This window comes from Silene latifolia, chromosome 9, assembly GCF_048544455.1.
Source record: "Silene latifolia isolate original U9 population chromosome 9, ASM4854445v1, whole genome shotgun sequence".
Classification (NCBI taxonomy): Eukaryota; Viridiplantae; Streptophyta; class Magnoliopsida; order Caryophyllales; family Caryophyllaceae; genus Silene; species Silene latifolia.
In genome coordinates, this window is record NC_133534.1 from 88215988 (window position 1) to 88235649 (window position 19662).

The 19662-nt window shown below is 37.7% G+C and overlaps 1 non-coding gene across 1 annotated transcript; it reads right to left on the reverse strand.

Annotated features, from left to right (window-relative positions):
• Positions 1-11102: 11102 nt before the first annotated feature.
• Positions 11103-11209, reverse strand: LOC141604023 (small nucleolar RNA R71). Its single transcript, XR_012525850.1, has one exon. It is a non-coding gene; the product is annotated as a small nucleolar RNA R71 (small nucleolar RNA).
• Positions 11210-19662: the final 8453 nt, after the last annotated feature.

The following is a 19662-nucleotide window of genomic DNA, read 5'->3' on the forward strand; positions in this document are numbered from 1 at the left end:
AAGAATGGACGAAATTCAGGACAAGTTAGTAAATGAATGTGATTACCTGGCAAAGAAGAAGTATTGAAAACGAAGGTGGAGTATAACCAAAATTTATGGAGAAGTTACCTGATACTCCGTAGTTGAAAGAAGTATTTTCTTTGGAAAGATTATTTGAAAGAAGTATTCCTTTTATCTATTTTAGATTTACACCTAATTGTGTGTTTTATAATTGAACATAAATTGGTTATACTTCCATAATAGGTATTATTAGGTCGACCCTAGATTTACGTGTGTTGGAGTTATTTGGGCAAGTAGGAAAATTGTGTGCAACATATGATATAGAAGTAATAGTTAAATTAAAATACTAATTGTATATATTTACTCAATTTCGAATATTGCTATTTCTCTTTTCTTTTCTGCCCTCTTCTCATATGATTTGTTTAAATATTAGTGTATACGGAGTATATTTTTTTGTTTTCCTTAAAATAAACATTCTCGTATTAAAATGACCACGCACGATATAAATTAATTGTATCAATTGTGAGATCATAAAGCAAGAAAGTTACACAGGATGTAAATTTGTTTTCCTTAAAATGAACATTATCGTATTAAAGCAAGAACATCATTGATTTTGGTGAACATTTGTTTTCCTTAAAATGGACAATTGATCATTATAGAATGTACATTATAACAAGTAGCTTGGGATGAATGCACATCCAATACAACTTTGGTGTACATACGCCAAAGATCAAAAGTACATTATCAATACAACAAACCCAATAGACATCAACTAACACCAGATATGTCGACAACACAAAAGAAAACTAATAAATCCTATTCAGGAACTATTTGTGAATGTCGTGACACGCTAATGCATGTCTAATAATGCTGTTACGATGTTTGTTGTGCTCAAATGTTAGTAGCCTTCATAGGTACTTGAATCTCAGCATTGTTAACGATCTCATCTGCAAAAAAAAACAAAAAAAAAAAAAAAATTATGAAATTAGAATTTAATAACCAACAAGATAACATTGATTTGTTCTAAATAAGTTACAATTAAAATGTAAAACGCACATCAATTTTGGACAGTCCACAGTCCCAAGTGGCTATTCCCATAAATGTTTCCATGTGCCTCATGGTGTAAATACCACAGTCAAAAATATTTCTGTTATTTCTCCATGGAAGCATTTCTATTGTAGGATCCATGCCCATTACTATATTACTTTTCTCCATAGTTGATTGATTTTCACCCAAAAACCATGCAAAAGCATCAGCCTGTAACACAATAATAAAAATTAGACGAGATGAACCATAATGTACATGAATTTACCAATGCAAGTGAACGATAATAATTCATAGTTGAGGAGAATGTAAATTTACCAGTTCAAGTACACTATCACCATACTCTTCTAAGAAACTCCCCCTTCTAATGCGATTGTCAAGAATCATGAGACATTTCCTTGGCAGGTCGAAAACGTACAACACAAAATGATTCTCAAGTGCAATAGGGAAGAAGAACTAGCATCAGGGAAAGAAACAATTGTAAGGTCACTGACAAGTAAAGGTTAATTTCATGTTAAGTAATAGCACATTTTGAAAACTTTGACAGTACATTCACTGACTTCTATTGAAATAGACTACTACAGTAATACTGAATTTAATTTCAATTACTAAATGAAGTGAGGGACTAACTAGTTCAATGGATGGAAGATCATCCACTCAAACTCATTTAATTCTACTACGATGCGACGCTTGAAAGGTTTGTAACGATGATCATCAATAGAAGCACTTGTGTTCTTCATTAATAACAACTGCACAATGAAGATTAAATTTTAGTAATGTGAAAATGTTGGAAATAGTAAATTGAAATACATGAAAACAATGACCAAACTTACATATGTAAGTGTACTAAAAAAGAATCGTGAGGGATTGGTTGGATTCCTATCCTTTTCTTTGTAGTTTAGATATGCCGACCAAGAATCTATGACAAAGCTTGAGGTATAGTGATACGGTTTTAATGACAACAGTTGATCTCAACCAAGGACATTATTTTTGAATTCAAATAACGTAATACTGCACAAAAAACAGTAATAGCATTATGATTAGCAGCAGATATGTAAAGATGAACTATGTAAATGAATATAAAATATTAAATCTTCTGTATGTAATTACCAACTGTTATCCACAGAGCCCTGGCCAGTGAACACATAATTTGAAATCTGATATTGCATTGATGTCAAAGGTATGAAGGGATTCGTGTCGTCAATAACATCAAGGAGAGGTTCACAGGAAGGACTCTTACTAAAATGATATTGATTCCCTATTTTCGAATATAAAGGTGGACGATCAGCAGACAGTTTCTTTCCTTTTTTTACCCCGCTCTGGTGCTGCATAAACAGAAGAGTCCTCATCTTCTGGGAACACACCTAAACTGAATGACACAGCAACGTTTGTAGTCGCATCCTTTTACCTCTCAGCAATTAATTTTCTCACTTTACGAAGAGTCGCTATGTGTTTGCTAGCAGAAGTGGGTTGTTTGTTGAAAACCTGGTCTATTTGATATGACGTTTGAATAGGTGTTTCAGTTAAATGAGCAAGAATTTCTATCGGTGGCACTTCTGCATAGCTTGTTCCTAAGGTGGCCCTAACAATGTCATGTTTGTCCCTCACAATCTTGTTTAATGCGTGGCTAGTTACAAGATGGATCAACAATCCCATCTTCAATGGGGCTGTCAGGAACATCAATCAACAAAGGATAAGAGGTGTTTTTTAAGATGCTACACGAAGTGCGGCGAACTCTAGGACGATTAACAATCTCTTCTATTGTAGGGCTGTCGGGAACATCAATTATCGCAACAGAAGAAGAGTTTTTGTCAACTGTTTGTAAAGTATGACAAATGCTAGAATGGTGTACTACTCCTATTGTAGGACTGTCAGAAACTTCAATTATCTCAGCAGAAGAAGAGTCTGTGGTGAATCTTGATGTAGGTTGACAAACAGTAGGTGAATCAGGACTGATTTGCACAACCATAGTGACATCTGTGTTCTTAAGTTTTAAATGTTGTTTTTTTTTTAAAAAAAAAAACATATAAGACAGAAACATAAAGCCATTAAAAATACAGATATCTAGAAAGGACATGCTAAACATTAAGAAAGTACATGAAGAAAATACATCCTAAATATTAAGCCATAGCAAAGAACATCAAAATTATTAGGAAATAATGCGTACAAATTCCGACATATGGATATGAAGCACAGGTATCCAGAAATTAAATGCTAAACATTAACAAACTACATCAAAATCATTAACAAACAATTCGTATAAATTCCGACATATTGATATGAAGGACACGTATCCAGAAAGTAAATGCTAAACATTAAAAAAGTACATGAAGAAAATACATCCTAAACATTTAAAATATTAAGCCATAGCAAAGTACATCAAAATCATTAGGAAACAATGCGTATAAATTCCGACAATTGATGCACCTGAGAAATAATATTAGGACTGATTTATAATGAACATCTTCGAACATTAATAGCTAAGGAAACTATGTAAAATTCGAAGCAGATGAAAAGTAAACACAGTTGTTTTTAGCAAATAATTAAAGGCAAAGAGTATAACCTTCATTCTGATAGAGAGCGATAAGAGTAAGTGAACGATCTGAGAATGAGAAAACGTGCAGGTGCAATTTTATTGACAGGTTTATCAAAAAGTAGTAAGATATTAAAGAGAAGAAGTTTAAAGTGGCGGTATTTTTTTAAAAAATTGGGACATACTATAATGCCATAAGTCCATTCTTTTTTTTTTCTTTTTTTGTTTATTCCAACTGCTAGAACCATTTCAACCTCTACTTTTATATATCCATTTTATACTTAAAAACTTCAGATTAGGTCAAATTAGGATATATGGCCATTTAACACAATGGTAATGTTATAATTTGTCAATGTATTTTCTAAAAGTTCTAAATGTACTTTTTCGACATTCATAATGTACAAATTAGCTCAAGTTGTTGGATTACGAACAACCACAAGATCGAAAGACACCCTAGAGGGGGCGAGTGAACGCTTTTTGGGGACGGGATTAAAACTAGAGGGCCAAGTATCCTAAAACGGCATGGGAAAGGGTTTAGGGTTTGATTATGAATGGCCGCAAGACCAAAAGATACCCTAGAGGGGTTGACTGAACCCTTTTTGGGGACGGGATTAAAACTAGGGGGTCGTGTATCCTTAAATGGGACGGGAAAGCGTTTAGGGTTGCATTAGGCAGACCGCTACCGCGAATCCACCTAATCCAACTCTAAACCCTTTCCCTTATGTGTGGTTTGTATAGCCGCAAGACCAAAAGACACCCAACAAGGGGCGAGTGAACCCATTTTTTGGGAAGGGATTAAAAATAGATCTTTGACAGTTTATTAAACAGGTTTTCCTGTTTACACTGTATATATTATGTAATTTATGTAAACAGTTTAATTAAAATGTCCATTATCTATATTCATAATGTGCATGTTCTGATAATTAGATGCAACTAAAATATCTTTAAGCACTGTTTGGAAAATGTACATTATATTATATTTAAAGGTACATTAAATTATTTTAAAAAGAACATGAAACATTAATTAAATTGTAATGCATGTGATTGTTTGATAAGATAGAAAACTTCAAAAGTTCATTCATATACTTAGATTATGATGTCGCTATAGATAGATCTTTGACGTGATTTAAGACCTATTTTCCTGTTTTCAATGTATAATAGAAATAAATGTGCTTTCAATTTAATTCAAATGTCCATTATGTATGTTCATAATGTGCATGTACTGTTTTACAAAAGAGATTTAAAAGCAGACCTGAAATGTACATTATATTATTTTGCTAATTCGGTACATCATAAGTCGCTATTCAAGGAGATAATAACGTTCAAGTAAATAGCACGCCAAAAATAGACAAAGAAGTACTTTAATTAAGTGCAACTAAACATTGGTTCACAAATTCAACATTTTGCTTATGCAATTACAAATCATTACACATACTAACGTACACTAGAATTTAAAACATCATACTACATGAACAGGGATGTCATCAGACAAATTCTAACGTACTGCGAAGATAATATTTGAACATTAAATGTAATCACTAGCTTTTGAGAAATGAACCTTCTTCGCATGATCAGCGACAGTTTCATGGCAATCATTGTGGTCGAGCATAAGTAATGTGCATAGATATTTGTATCGTAACACTTAAAGCACGCTCCGCTCCAAAACAGAAGCCAACAATTAACAAGATAGGCAAAACACAATGAACATGAATTTCTTTAAAATAAGAACCAACACTCACATCATTTTTCATCAGGCCACATTTCCAAGAGATTAATCCCATAAATGTTTCCATGTGTCTCATTGTGTATATACCACAGTCATCAACATTGTAGTTATTTCTCCAACTAAGCTTTGCAACAATGGGATCCATAGCCAACACAACGTTGCTAGAGTCAGAATTTTTTGGGTTCTCACCCAAAAACCTTCCAAGAGCATCAATCTATGACAAAACATTTTAAACCAGTGTTAAGCGCGACTAATAGTCAAAATTCAATAGAACAACAAAAATGTGTCAAATTCAAACATACTGTTAACAGTGGAGATACACCATATTTTTTGATGGCGTCTTCATCTGAGAGTGAGTTGTCAAGAATGACGAAACGTTTCCTCTGTTGGAGCTTGTGTCCTCCACAAATTAGTGTGATAACATTTGTAAATCTCTTATAGGTTCACAAGGGTATACTTCGTATATTTAATCAGTTGATTAACGTTTACCTAATAACGGTTGGCTTGCTAGAAAGTTTGACCTTATTATCATATAGATGGCGGTGATCAACTGGTCCCTAAAGGTCACACCTATAGGATGTGCTTGAGAAATGTGGTTATAGAAATATAATCACATTGATGCCCAAAATGACTAAAAAGCTAGTCAATGTGTTGATGAGATAATTATTTAATAAAATTAAATAATATTAAGTTGAGACGAATTAACTGTCAATTCGTAAATTAAATATAATAAGTTATATTTAGTTAAATATATTTAATGTTAGCTTGGACGAATTAATCTGTTAATTCGTAATTAAATATAATCAGTTGTATTTAATATCAACAAGATGAATGTGTCATAGTGGTAATAGTGAGGGTACACATACCAAGAGCTCATGGGTTCGATCCTCACTAGATGACAATTCAACACATATTATATATTTTTGGAAAACCAAAAATAAGGAGTTGATAGTCCTTATTTCGGTCTGACGGCCGAAAATTAGGAAAGTATTATTCTTTCCTAATTAACTCGATAATTCGGTCAGTATAAAAAGAAAGGGAGAGAATTATTTCTACCCTAATGCTTTTTCTGGACCTTGCCTCCTCTCTCTCATCACAAAACACAAAAACAACTAAATTTTACAGAAAATTTTAGATCGATTTCTAGCATAATCAAAGGGCATATCTCAGATCGTCTTGGGTGCAACTAATAGGCGAATATCAATTTTGATATTGTTCTTAGGCCAATTTTGCTAGGACCGAAGGTTAATTCTAAATCCTTATACTTTGTTTATGTATTTTGTTTATGACCTTTAATCATCATTGTTAAATTCGTTATAATCCTTCTAGTTTAAGGGAAGTATACAGATTATTTCCCACAAGTGGTATCAGAGCACTAGGCCACGTTTTTAATGTTGATGATTTTCATAAATTTGTATGTGAACAATAGGATTTTCGAAAAAAAAAATTTAGGGTTTCGAATTTTTTTTATGGTTCAGAAAAAAAAAAATTGCCGTTTTTCTGCCGTTTTTTTTCTTTTAGTTTGATGATATTTTTCCATTCTATTTTTCATATTATAGTTTATAATCAGTTAAAATTATCATATGAAGAATTAGTAGTTTTTGATTTAATACAGATTAAGTTAAAATTAAATGGGATCGTCATGTTTATGATAAAAAGATTGTTTTTGCTATATAGTTTTTGGCATATAAATAAATCATGTATATTATTTCATATGCTAATCATGTTCTAATAGTAAAGGTAAACAATTTAGTCATCAAATTTTGTTTTAGGGCATATTTCCGCAAAAGAAAAAAAGGAAGGATGGTTCTAGGGTTTGCCGTAGAAAAAAAGAAAAAAAAAATTATTTTTGTTTTTTAGGTAAACCGAGAAAGAGAAAAAAAAGGAAAGTTTTGTTTTCTTGTTTTTTTGCCATATTGCCGAAAAAAAACAAATATGGTAAGTTTTTTTTGTTTTTCCTAAATTGCCAAATAAAAAAAAAATAAAAAGGGAAGGCTGTTTTTTTTTCGGCCGTATAGGAGCTGAAATAATAAAAAAAAAAAAAAAAAAAAATTGTTGTTTATTTTCAGCCGAGACCAATTTTAATTGGTTTTTGTTTTGTTTTTTATTTTGGCCAATTAGTTATTGTGAATCGGTTCACAATTTAAAGATACCGTGTTATTTTAAAGCGGTTTAAAATTTAGACGGATAGAATTCATATTACAAGTTTAATATGGATTAAGTATGAAATTAATGTAATTAAATTGCGGAATTGTCACTTAATTTAATTTAAATAGGTGGTTTGGATAAATTAATCAACATAATTAATGTATTGTGTTATGTATGTTTAATTTATTTTAGTTGATGCTTTTAATTTTGTTGAATGAATCGAATGAATGAATTTTATTTACGTATTTATTTTTGCAATCGGTTGTAATTTGTAATACTTAGTGTGGCCTTAGTCAAATTATGTTTTCGTAATGAAGGAAACATGATTTTTATGTAATTATGAGATCTCGAATCTCCTTTATTTTAGTTTTGGGTTTTGAAATTAGAATGTAATAAATAGGTCAATTATGTAATTTTATTTATTGTAATTTCAAAGAAGACTAAAGATGAAGATTCAAGCTCACTCCCGCTACATGGATCAAGATGGAACATCAAGACAAGCTTCTCGGGTCCAAGGATGGATTCCAAACTTGTATTTATTGTTCATTTTTATAGGATAGGCCACACTAGGACTTTTACTTTTTTTTTTACGTTTTTCATTTTATTGCTTTTCATTCGCATGTTAGTAATTGCATCATATTCCGCCTAAAACCAAACCACCTACTACTAAAATGCATGAAAATTGACTCATATAGGTTGTATGTTAGTTTTCATGGACATGCAGATGTCACAGTCTATAAGCCATCACCTTAGTTTATTCATTCTCGCATGCTAGATTATAGTTCACTTAAAATGAATTAAAATAAAGTTGATGGGATCTTCCTCTAAAACGGAAATTGAGATTAGTCTTTATAAGGGTAAACATCTATGAGTCCCTTCTTCGTCGGTAGGCCTAATATGACCCCTTCTACATTGGGTAAGTAGTTGTGTTGACTTAGTTTACCTCAACATCATAGTCCGAAGAGTTTCTCGTGATTATGATGGACTAAAGATAGAATTTACAGAAATTTATCGACCAGGAATTCTAACGGTAGAATTAGCTAATAGGTTAGCTTATCAATTTGCAGAGAATTGAGTCTTGGGGTCATTTATATAATTCTTGAGGGAGGTCAATTGTATAAATGTTTTGAGTCTTCGCGTTATGACATTAGTTCATTAGACTTAAAATCAAAATGATGCACATGCTTATTATTTTATTCTTCTTTCGCAGTGTAGAACACGTTTATTGTCGATAATACTGTTACAACAAATGGCTGGAAATAACGCAATCCCAATGCCTAGTGCCACACTAGATCGTTCGTCCTGGCTAAAAATATTTATGGACCAAATGAATCAGTCCACTCGACTGAAGAATGATGGGTCAAATTTTGCGGACTGGGAGGCGGCACTACGGAATGCTGCCATTGCTGACGGTAAGCTCAGATATTTAACTGAGCCAATACCGGTCAACCCAGGTGATGCGTGTCATTTATATGATGTTTTACATCTCTTTTTACACGCATTTCAGAGCTCAATTGTGCTATATATGCCCATATTTCTCTATTTTCCTCTACTTTCGTGCTTTTGTACTTTATTGCAGAAATGTGGAGAATTTAGCGGGAAATCAAGCCAAATCCGTCCCCGAGTAAGCTGCATTGTAAATGACGTGAAGAAATTGCTTAAGGAACGAGCTTGGTGCGCGATCCAAGGCCCAAAAGACAAGTCCACGAAGAATAAAGAAGTCAAGTAGCAGCTAATCCGGTCGATCGACCATCCACATCAGTCGATCGACCACCTATCGGATTCAGAACCCTCGTTCTTTGAGGAGCGATCGATCGACCCGGCTGAGTAGTCGATCGACCAGATTTCGATTCCAGACGGAATTAAAAGATTGAGAAACTCAAGGCCCGTGAAGTTTAGGTTTTAGGAAATAGTTGTTGCGCTTATTGGCTATATAACGTAACATAACTTTCAGTTTTTATCATCAAGTTTCATATCACAGACAGTACTTTTAGTTCTAGCTTATTTCCGAATTAGGGTTTGATATATCGACTTTGCATCGGATCTTTCAGTTCTTAATCTTAATCTTCCTTTGAAATCTCGGTATTCCTCTGCCCTAATTCCTGTTCTTCTTTATTTTCGTTAGTATAGAATTGTTAGTTAATTCCCTAAGCCGATTTATCGTTCATGTTTATTGTTTTCTTTATCAATTCAAGCATGAATCCTTTAGTCTTAATCTTTAGCGTTGTTGTAGTTTTCATCATTGCCATGAGTAGCTAAATAGCTTGTGCTAGGATGTAGGCGATTTATGGCTAGGCGGCAATAGGTTAGACACGGACTGAACCCGCGTGTCGATCGATCGACGGACATTGTTGGTCGATCGACTGATCTTGTAAGGTTATCTTCGTTTTAATTGTTTTTAAACTTGTATTTAACGAATCGAATGCATGCGACCAGTTAGATACCTCTTTTGTGACCGACCCATTAGATCGAAAGATAGGGAAGGTTATTTGACCGTCAATTAATTCGACTAAACTGTGCTAAGATCGAAAGATAGGTATAGTTTAGACCATTAGTCACTTTTCAGGACGAAAGTTAGTATTAGTGACATTAGGGACCTATAGCGAGATCGAGAGATGCTATTTGTTAGGAGTGGACCGAGAGGACCTCTTATTTCCCGCCTTACTTGTGTTTAATTCAGACCGACCTAGTTTTTGCCGCCGTAGTCGTAATGACCCGACCATCCTAGTACCTTTCTCTTATCTGTTTATTTCGTTTATTAGCTTTGTTATCTTTAGACTTAGACCAACTTAATTCAACCCCCATAATAGTACCTTAGACTGATCATAGAACAACTAGAATTTACAATCGCCTCCTTGTGGATCGACCCTGTTACCACTAGCCTAGGTTAGTCTTAATAGGAGTTTATAAATTTTATCTTTGGTACTCACAGCGACGGGTATCAAATTTTGGCGCCGTTGCCGGGGAGGCAATAGCCCTAATTTTAGTTGTTTTTATTTTCAGTCTTTCTCAGTTTAAGGGACTTTTGTTCCTTAAACTTTTCTTATATTCTTGTTGTAGTTTCATCTTATGCGCAGTCACGGGGTGGAGAATTACTACCATTTGACTCGAGATAGAGAAATCTTTGCGCGGGTTGAGACGAGCACGAAGGATATTGTCGAGAGGAAGAGTGAATACTCTGTCAAGCTATCTCGAGCACGATCTGTTTGAGGAAGACCAACAGTCTTCACCCACCTCTTCTATTTGAAACAGTTACTTCTCCAGAATTTTCGGTCATGGCCGAGGAAGCGAGTATAGCTAGTTTTTCGAGCCGACGGCCGCGAACTTATATAAGGGATTCGAACTACGGGAGAAGCCGAAAGTTCGAACCAAAGCCCGCCTACATCACTATGGTAGAGAGAAACCGATTCGGGGAGCCGCAAATGAAGATGCGGCTAAACATATGGAGACCTTCATTGACTCTCACGCTCTATTCCCCACCACCGGTGGCGTGACCCAGGACCAGATCAAGGAAACTATGTTTATCTTCTCCTTCGCGATCTTTGCAAGGGAATGGTATAGAGATCCGGACCGAGCCGCTTTGGAGATCACCGACGGAATACATTGGCATTGGCGTTCTACAAGAAGTACTTTTCTGCTTCAAGGACGATCGTTATTAGAGCTCAGATCACGGGCTTTAAACAAGGGCCAGATGAAAATTTCCATGAGGCATGGGTCCGATTCAAGAAGTTGGTGCGAACCATACCGCACCATGGGTTTGCTAAGTGGAGTTTGTGCAATCATTTCTACAATGGGTTGTACGACGATCAGAGGGCCATTTTGGATTTGCGACCCAATGGGAGATTTCTTTGAAAATTTAGGAGCAACCAAGGGGTGGAAGATCATTGACGATCTAGCTACCCACAAGGCCGAGTATGGGAATTCGAGAGGGAACCAGAGGAGAGCTGCTGAATCATCCTCTGTTCTTGCACTTGAGGCTCTTCTGCGAGATTCGACAAATATGAGCTAGGGGGAGCATCTAAAGGTGGGATGTACCAAGTCAATCTTTGTGCGGGATGGTCCGTTCGTCTCGTGAAAGGTGTGGAGTTGAGGGCCATGTCTCGAAGAACGCCCTAGTCCCTTTGAATCTTGTGCCGCCTTTCAACACTATAGGCAGAACAACTCATACTACGAGCCACCGCATCCGAACTTGAGTTGGAGGAGCCAGAATGTCCAAAACCCAACTCAACCTCCGCCACAAAGCAGCTGACGGCCGTATGTTCCACCTCATCAAAAGCAAAAGTAGCAGAAGCCTCCTTATGTGCCGCAAAGAAAGCAACAATCACAAAATTCGAGTTTTCCGAGCTTAAGAATCTGCTGCTAAAGGAGTCCCAAGCAAGAGAGGCCGGGATGAAGTTACTTGAGAGCCATATTGCTCAACTAGCTAGCAAAAGCAACACTCGAGCTCCCGGGCACTTACCCACTCAACCCGAACAAAAGGAGACCCTAAATGCCATCACATTGAGGAGCGGGTCCACCCTTGACGGTCCTGCTATGATTGAGGATCTTTGTTGGGAAAGATGAGACAGAAACAAGCAAAGAGAAAGCTTCAACGAACAAATCAAAGAAAAAGGAGTCGCCAGAATTTGATCGATCGATCGATATCCCTAGTCGATCGATCGAAATACGGGTTCAGGAGCTTCGAACTGCGTGCATACCGGTCGATCGATCGAGGAAGGTGGTCGATCGACCACTATCATCGCTGATATTGAAGAGTCTCGTCCTTTAATGCCAAATAATTTACGAGACCACTTGTTTCGGGGTACCAGATCCGAAGATTTTAGGGGGAACCGAGTCTTTGATGGGTCGGTCCGGCTCAAGTTCGATCCAATGACGGTCAATGGGTCTCATTTGAGACGGTCGAGGAAGGGTCTAGCTTCAACAAGGAGAAGGTGACGGACTTTCAGCCAAAGTCCAGGAGGACGCGGCGCGCGCGAGGTGGAGGAGAGGGCTAAGGTGCTCCTTATGACCCCATATCGGAGAGACTCGTGCCAACCAAGGAACAGGTATCTTTCGGTAAGTTTGAGAAAGTTATCCGTAGTCTGAATGTGCAAGTCCCCTTCCTTGAGCTAGTTAACCAAGTACCCGCTTACACCAAATTTATGAAACAATTGTTGTCTAAAAAGCGGTCACTTGAAACAAAGGTGCACCTTTGTCGCAATTACCAAGGAGTCTTGTTCTTATCTGTCTCACACTGCGCCCCTTAAGTTAGAGGACCGGGCAGTTTTCCGTCCCTTGTAGCATAGGTACCTTTTCTATCGAAAAGGCTTTATGTGATTTAGGGGCTAGCATAAGTGTCATGCCCTTGAGTCTAGCTAGGAAGCTTAAACTGACCAGGTTTGCTATTACCGAGATGACGGTCCGGATGGTGACCGATCTGCGGTCGAGCCCATAGGAGTCCTAGAGGACATACCCGTCCAGATAGGGAAGTTTTTCTTCCCCTGTCGACTTTGTTGTCCTTGACATGCCCGAGGATGACCATATTCCCATCATTTTGGGTAGGCCATTTTCGCACACCGTGCGGTCATCATCGACGTCGGTTTAGGAACCTTGACCTTCAAAGTGGGAAAGCACTCTATTGTTTTTGCCCAGCCGGCTAAGAAAAGGGATGCCATGTGGCCTGTCACCTGTAACACGGTTTCTGAAAAGAAATCGTATATTGTGCTTCCTGAATTACCTGTCCCTATATCTACTGCTGTGTTAACCCCTCCGCCCCGAACTGGGAGCAAGAAGGAGGAAAAACTTGTTGTTTTAGACATCGCAGGAGCTGGTTTGGGAAGGAAGAGCGTTGGATGCTCCGGTGCGACAGAGCAGATCGTTTCAAGAGGAGGTCTTGGATGCTTAAGCTATGGGACTGATGAAGAAGTAGAGGATGAGCCAGCCAAGGTGAGATGGGCTGATTTGGACTCCGATGGTTCTGAGGGAGTCCTTGATTGGGAAGCTGACGACGCTGATCAGCTGAATTCTCCGTCTGTCGAAGCTGGGAAGGGTGCAACTGATAAGATGAGCACCATTGAGGCTACCTCTAGTAGCCAGAAGCCGACGAAGTGGGCCATACCGTGGTCCTTTTTGATCAACTATTAGTTGATCGAGTTCGTTATAAACTTCATTTTATTGCTTTCGAACTATTTTCTATTACTTTTGTGTGCGCGAAAACTTCGCTTTTATTTTGTTTGCTTAGGATTTTTGAGTACTTTAGACTTCGTTCTGGGTTTTGCGCATTTTTTGGCGCGTACTATTGTGCATTTGCAGGTAATTAGAGCTTATTAGCTCAAATCATTGAGCAATTACGAAGAAATAAGACGCTGCAGCAGTATTTTCAGTCGATCGACTGGCACCATTGGTCGATCGACTGAATTGCAGGTTACAGGAGCTACTGTTCACGAGCACCTGGTCGATCGACTGCCTCTTTAGGTCGATCGACCACTGCTGCTGCTATGTTCATTCACGACCTCTCCCCTGCTGTGTTTGGTCGATATGCGGTCCTAAGGGAGTCTTCTACTCCACTTTATTTTCCGTCGAATTGTCTATTTCTTCTTTTGTCTCATTTGTGCACAATATTTACGTTTCAAAATTGTTTTCTTCAGTCTTATGCGTGGTTTCTAATTGTCTTTTCAGGTCCTTATTGGTAGCATCTGCTGCCACTGAAACCTCCTAGCTCACGCCTGGTTTGGGAGGTTTCCTTTTGTCGCGCTTAAAGTCTTGTGAGTTCCCAAGTCTTTACTTTATGTCATTATGTTTTAATTTCCCTTTTCTCGCAAATTCCCATTTTCTCTTTCCTTCATCACATGATTTTGCACAATGGGGACATTGTGCGATTTGGTTTGGGGAAGGGTTTTGCGTCGCACTTCATTCATTTGCTTGCATTCACGTTTAAATTTTGTTTTGCATTGTTTATTTCACATTCGCTATTTATAAAATTCAAAAAAAAAATTGAAAAATTTCAAAAAATCCCATAAAATGCACGTTTATTTTAGCATATAGGTCTAGTCGGAACGGTAGTATTTCAAGGATGATATTGCATTTTGCATCTGTTTTGCCCGAGCCTTGCTTGACTTACATGTTATTAGTAGAATCGTAAATGCATATCTACGAGTTTTCGTTACATTCTTGCTGAACTTGAAACTTGACTTTGAAAATTGGCAACCTACATCATATATTCTGAGTTTTTAGAGCTTATAGCTGGTATCATTCATGACCAGTTCATCTAGGAATGTGAGTAGTACTCCTTATGAGGCATGTTTCCTTAATTTGCATAATTATGAATTTGATCTACTTAATACCTGTATGCATTCGGTTTGTGGTTAGTTGACACATGTGGTAGAGGTCCCCTTTTCTCATTTTACCCATAAGCTTCACTATGCCAAAAATATCCTTTTTGTCCTACTTACTACATCCTACATATAGCCTGTCCTTTTTCAAGCTAGTAGTTTAGTTTTTGGGATTGTTACTCGTTTTTGGTAGCATATGCTCTGTTGAGATGTTGGTTGGGAAAATGAAATAAAGGAGAAAAGAAATGAAAAAAGAAAAAACGTCTGTCTTGTTCACAGGTCGATCGACTGCTCATTTAGGTCGATCGACTGATGTCCGTGAAAGAAAAAAGAAAAAAAAAAAAGGAAGAAAAGAAAAAAAAAAATCAATTCGCATAATTTAATCCTTATCTTTTGGCGATTTTTGCTCCCATGTTTCGTTTATATCCTATGGGGAGTTTTATTGATTTGATAGTTGGAGATTGTGAGTTTTGTGCTCGTTATAGCACCGTTTCGTTCGTTATTGAGCAAGAAGTTGGATATTGTCACTTGGTTCCGTTTTGGTACTAGCTTGATCACCTGTACCCCCACTTTACCATAAAATGTTTTGCCTCTTCTTACCCATACCTCACAATTCCATATATATACCTCGGCATGTGTCAATGGTCATTTGTTGGTTGGAATGCATATGTACGGTCGTAGAGGTCATCTTCATATTTTATTGCTGGCATGTTTTCATAGGTCGTAGTTAGGTGAGAGTCACTACAAAATTAATTCTTTCTATCTTACAAATATATCACCTGTGCTTAATTGAGTGATTTGAGCGACCCGCGAGAGTCCAATTTGATAAGTCTCGATCAATCTGTTCAAAGCAGATTTTTGACGACTTTATAATTCGTTTGCATGATTCACATTACTAATTGATTGTTGGTTGTGCATTAAATTGGTTTAGGCCTTACGGTTTGCATTTCGCTCTGAGATTGAACTCGTTCCATTAGGTCATTAGATCGAGTCTAGTTCTTGCTTGGGGACAAGCAAGGTTTGGTTTGGGGAGATTTGATGCGTGTCATTTATATGATGTTTTACATCTCTTTTTACACGCATTTCAGAGCTCAATTGTGCTATATATGCCCATATTTCTCTATTTTCCTCTACTTTCGTGCTTTTGTACTTTATTGCAGAAATGTGGAGAATTTAGCGGAAATCAAGCCAAATCCGTCCCGAGTAAGCTGCATTGTAAATGACGTGAAGAAATTGCTTAAGGAACGAGCTTGGTGCGCGATCCAAGGCCCAAAAGACAAGTCCACGAAGAATAAAGAAGTCAAGTAGCAGCTAATCCGGTCGATCGACCATCCACATCAGTCGATCGACCACCTATCGGATTCAGAACCTCACATTGTCGAGGAGCGATCGATCGACTAGCCCTGAGTAGTCGATCGACCAGATTTCGATTCCAGACGGAATTAAAAGATTGAGAAACTCAAGGCCCGTGAAGTTTAGGTTTTAGGAAATAGTTGTTGCGCTTATTGGCTATATAACGTAACATAACTTTCAGTTTTTATCATCAAGTTTCATATCACGACAGTAAGATTTTTAGTTCTAGCTTATTTCCGAATTAGGGTTTGATATATCGACTTTGCATCGGATCTTTCAGTTCTTAATCTTAATCTTCCTTTGAAATCTCGGTATTCCTCCGCCTAATTCCTGTTCTTCTTTATTTTCGTTAGTATAGAATTGTTAGTTAATTCCCTAAGCCGATTTATCGTTCATGTTTATTGTTTTCTTTATCAATTCAAGCATGAATCCTTTAGTCTTAATCTTTAGCATTGTTGTAGTTTTCATCATTGCCATGAGTAGCTAAATAGCTTGTGCTAGGATGTAGGCGATTTATGGCTAGGCGGCAATAGGTTAGACACGGATGAACCAGCGTGTCGATCGATCGATCGACATTGTTGGTCGATCGATTGATCTTGTAAGGTTATCTTCGTTTTAATTGTTTTTAAACTTGTATTTAACGAATCGAATGCATGCGACCAGTTAGATACCTCTTTTGTGACCGACCCATTAGATCGAAAGATAGGGAAGGTTATTTGACCGTCAATTAATTCGACTAAACTGTGCTAAGATCGAAAGATAGGTATAGTTTAGACCATTAGTCACTTTTCAGGACGAAAGTTAGTATTAGTGACATTAGGGACCTATAGCGAGATCGAGAGATGCTATTTGTTAGGAGTGGACCGAGAGGACCTCTTATTTCCCGCCTTACTTGTGTTTAATTCAGACCGACCTAGTTTCTTTGCCGCCGTAGTGTAATGACCCGACCATCCTAGTACCTTTCTCTTATCTATTTATTTCGTTTATTAGCTTTGTTATCTTTAGACTTAGACCAACTCAATTCAACCCCCATAATAGTACCTTAGACTGATCATAGAACAACTAGAATTTACAACTGCCTCCTTGTGGATCGACCCTGTTACCACTAGCCTAGGTTAGTCTTAATAGGAGTTTTTAAATTTTATCTTTGGTACTCACAGCGACGGGTATCACCAGGCCCAAATGTAGGAGCCAACGAGTCACTCGCTTATAGTGATTTCGTTATGGAAGCGGGTGCGATAAAGAACGTACTCATCTTTGCAATGGAAACCAATTTGCAGAGACGCTTCATTGCCCAAGGTGCAAACAAGATTTTCACCACACTCACTAACAAGTTGTCAAAGGCACCGAGAATCGTTACATATGAGCATACATGTCGCTTTTTTGATGCGAAACTCCAGAAGGGCCAACCAGTTAGCCCACACATTCTTCACATGATTGAGAATGTCGAGAAGCTGGAGGCACTGAATTGTAAGATCAGTGAAAGCGTTGTCATTGACCGAATGCTTCATTCTCTTCATGATGGTTTTGCCCTTTTCAGGGCAAACTACTATATGAACGACTTGAAAAAGAGTCCTCATGAGCTACAGTCCCTTCTCGTACAGACCGAGAAGGATATGAAATTGAGTGGGAGCGTGAAGCAGGATGTTCTCACGATTTAGAACAAAGGTAAGGGTAAGGTCAAGGCTCATGGCGACCTAGCTGTAGGTAAGCCAAAGTTTAAGAAGCTAGGAAACGATAAGAGTGCGCCTCGTGAGACTAGTGGCTCACAGGGCAAGACAAAGAGCAAGGGCGGTGACATAGAGTGCCACCATTGTCACAAGACTGGACATTGGAGGAGGAACTGTCCCGTCTATCGTGAGGACATCAAGGTAGGCCGCATCGTTCCTGTTGGTATGTCATCTTTTATTCATATGATTGAGATTAACCATGAAAGTTTCGGAACTTGGGTACTAGATACTGGTTGTGGTTCTCATCTGTGTAATCATTTGCAGGGCCTAAAGAACATCATACCTCTCGAAAAAGGTGATGTGGACCTGCGAGTCGGGAATGGAGCACGAGTTGCTGCTGCCTCGAAGGGAACATATGTAATCCAACTCCCTAGTGGTTTTGAGTTATCTTTAAATACTGTTACTATGTACCCAGTTTATCTAAGAATATTATTTCTGTTTCCGTACTTGCTAAAGACGGTTTTACATTTTCAATAAAGGATAATAGTTGTATTTTCTCTTTTAATGAAATGATTTATGGCAAATCAGTTTCCATGAATGGAATTTATATCTTAGATCAAACCACGGAAGTATTACACATGAATAATAAGAAATTAAAGGTAGGTGACAAAGATCAAACCTATCTATGGCATTGTCGAATGGGACACATAAATGAGAAACGCGTGAAGAAACTCGTCGATAATAGGACTATTCCCACATTCGGATTTTCTACATATGGCACGTGTGAATCATGTCTCATTGACAATATGACTCGAATTTCCTTCAAAATTGTTGGAATGCGCGCTAGTGACCTATTAGGACTCATACATACGGACGTATGTGAACCTATGTCAATTACCGCTAGAGATGGCTATAGATATTTTATCACTTTCACGGACGATTTGAGTAGACACGGTAATGAAGCATAAAAGTGAGTCCTTTGAGAAAATCAAGGAATACCAGAATAGGGTACAAAACCAACTGGGTAGAAAGATTAAAGCACTCCGTTCAGATCGAGGTGGCGAATATCTTTCAAATGAGTTTGATCAACACCTGAAAGACTGTGGAATCGTTTTGCAGTTAACTCCACCTGGAACACCTAAATTGAATGGTGTGTCCGAACGGAGAAATTGAACCTTACTTGATATGGTTCAATCCATGATGAGTCACACCGTAGTGCCTGATTCATTATGGGGTTATGCTCTTTTGTCAGCTGCTCTTATACTTAACCGAAGTCCGTCTAAAGCTGTCGACAAGACTCCATATGAAATGTGGAAGGGAACGGTCCCCAACTTGTCCTTTATTCGGGTTTGGGGATGCGAGGCTTATGTCAAGTGGAGACACGAGGATAAGCTCGGCCCGCGATCGGTCAAGACATACTTTATAGGTTATCCAAAAGGAACATTTGATCATTACTTCTATTTGCCTACCGAACATCGAGTTTTTGTTGCGGCTAGTGCGACGTTCTTAGAGAAAGAATTTCTTGAGAACAAGACGAGTAATAGAACCTTCGAGCTGTCGGAGATTCCAGAACCAACGACCGAGGAACAGATGGAGGAAGCTGTACCTCCAACTGATGATACGGTTAATATTCTTGAGGAACCTAGGAGGTCGGGTAGAGACTCTCATCCTCCGGACAGATACATTGGTATGGTCGAGGAGAATGACATTTTACTTCTAGAAAGTAATGAACCCGCAACCTATAAAGGTGCTATGGCCTGTTCCGACTCAAAGCTATGGCTCGAAGCCATGTAATCCGAGATGGACTCCATGTATGAGAATAACGTATGGGATCTAGTTGATTTACCTAATAAGGTAAAACCTCTACAGTGCAAATGG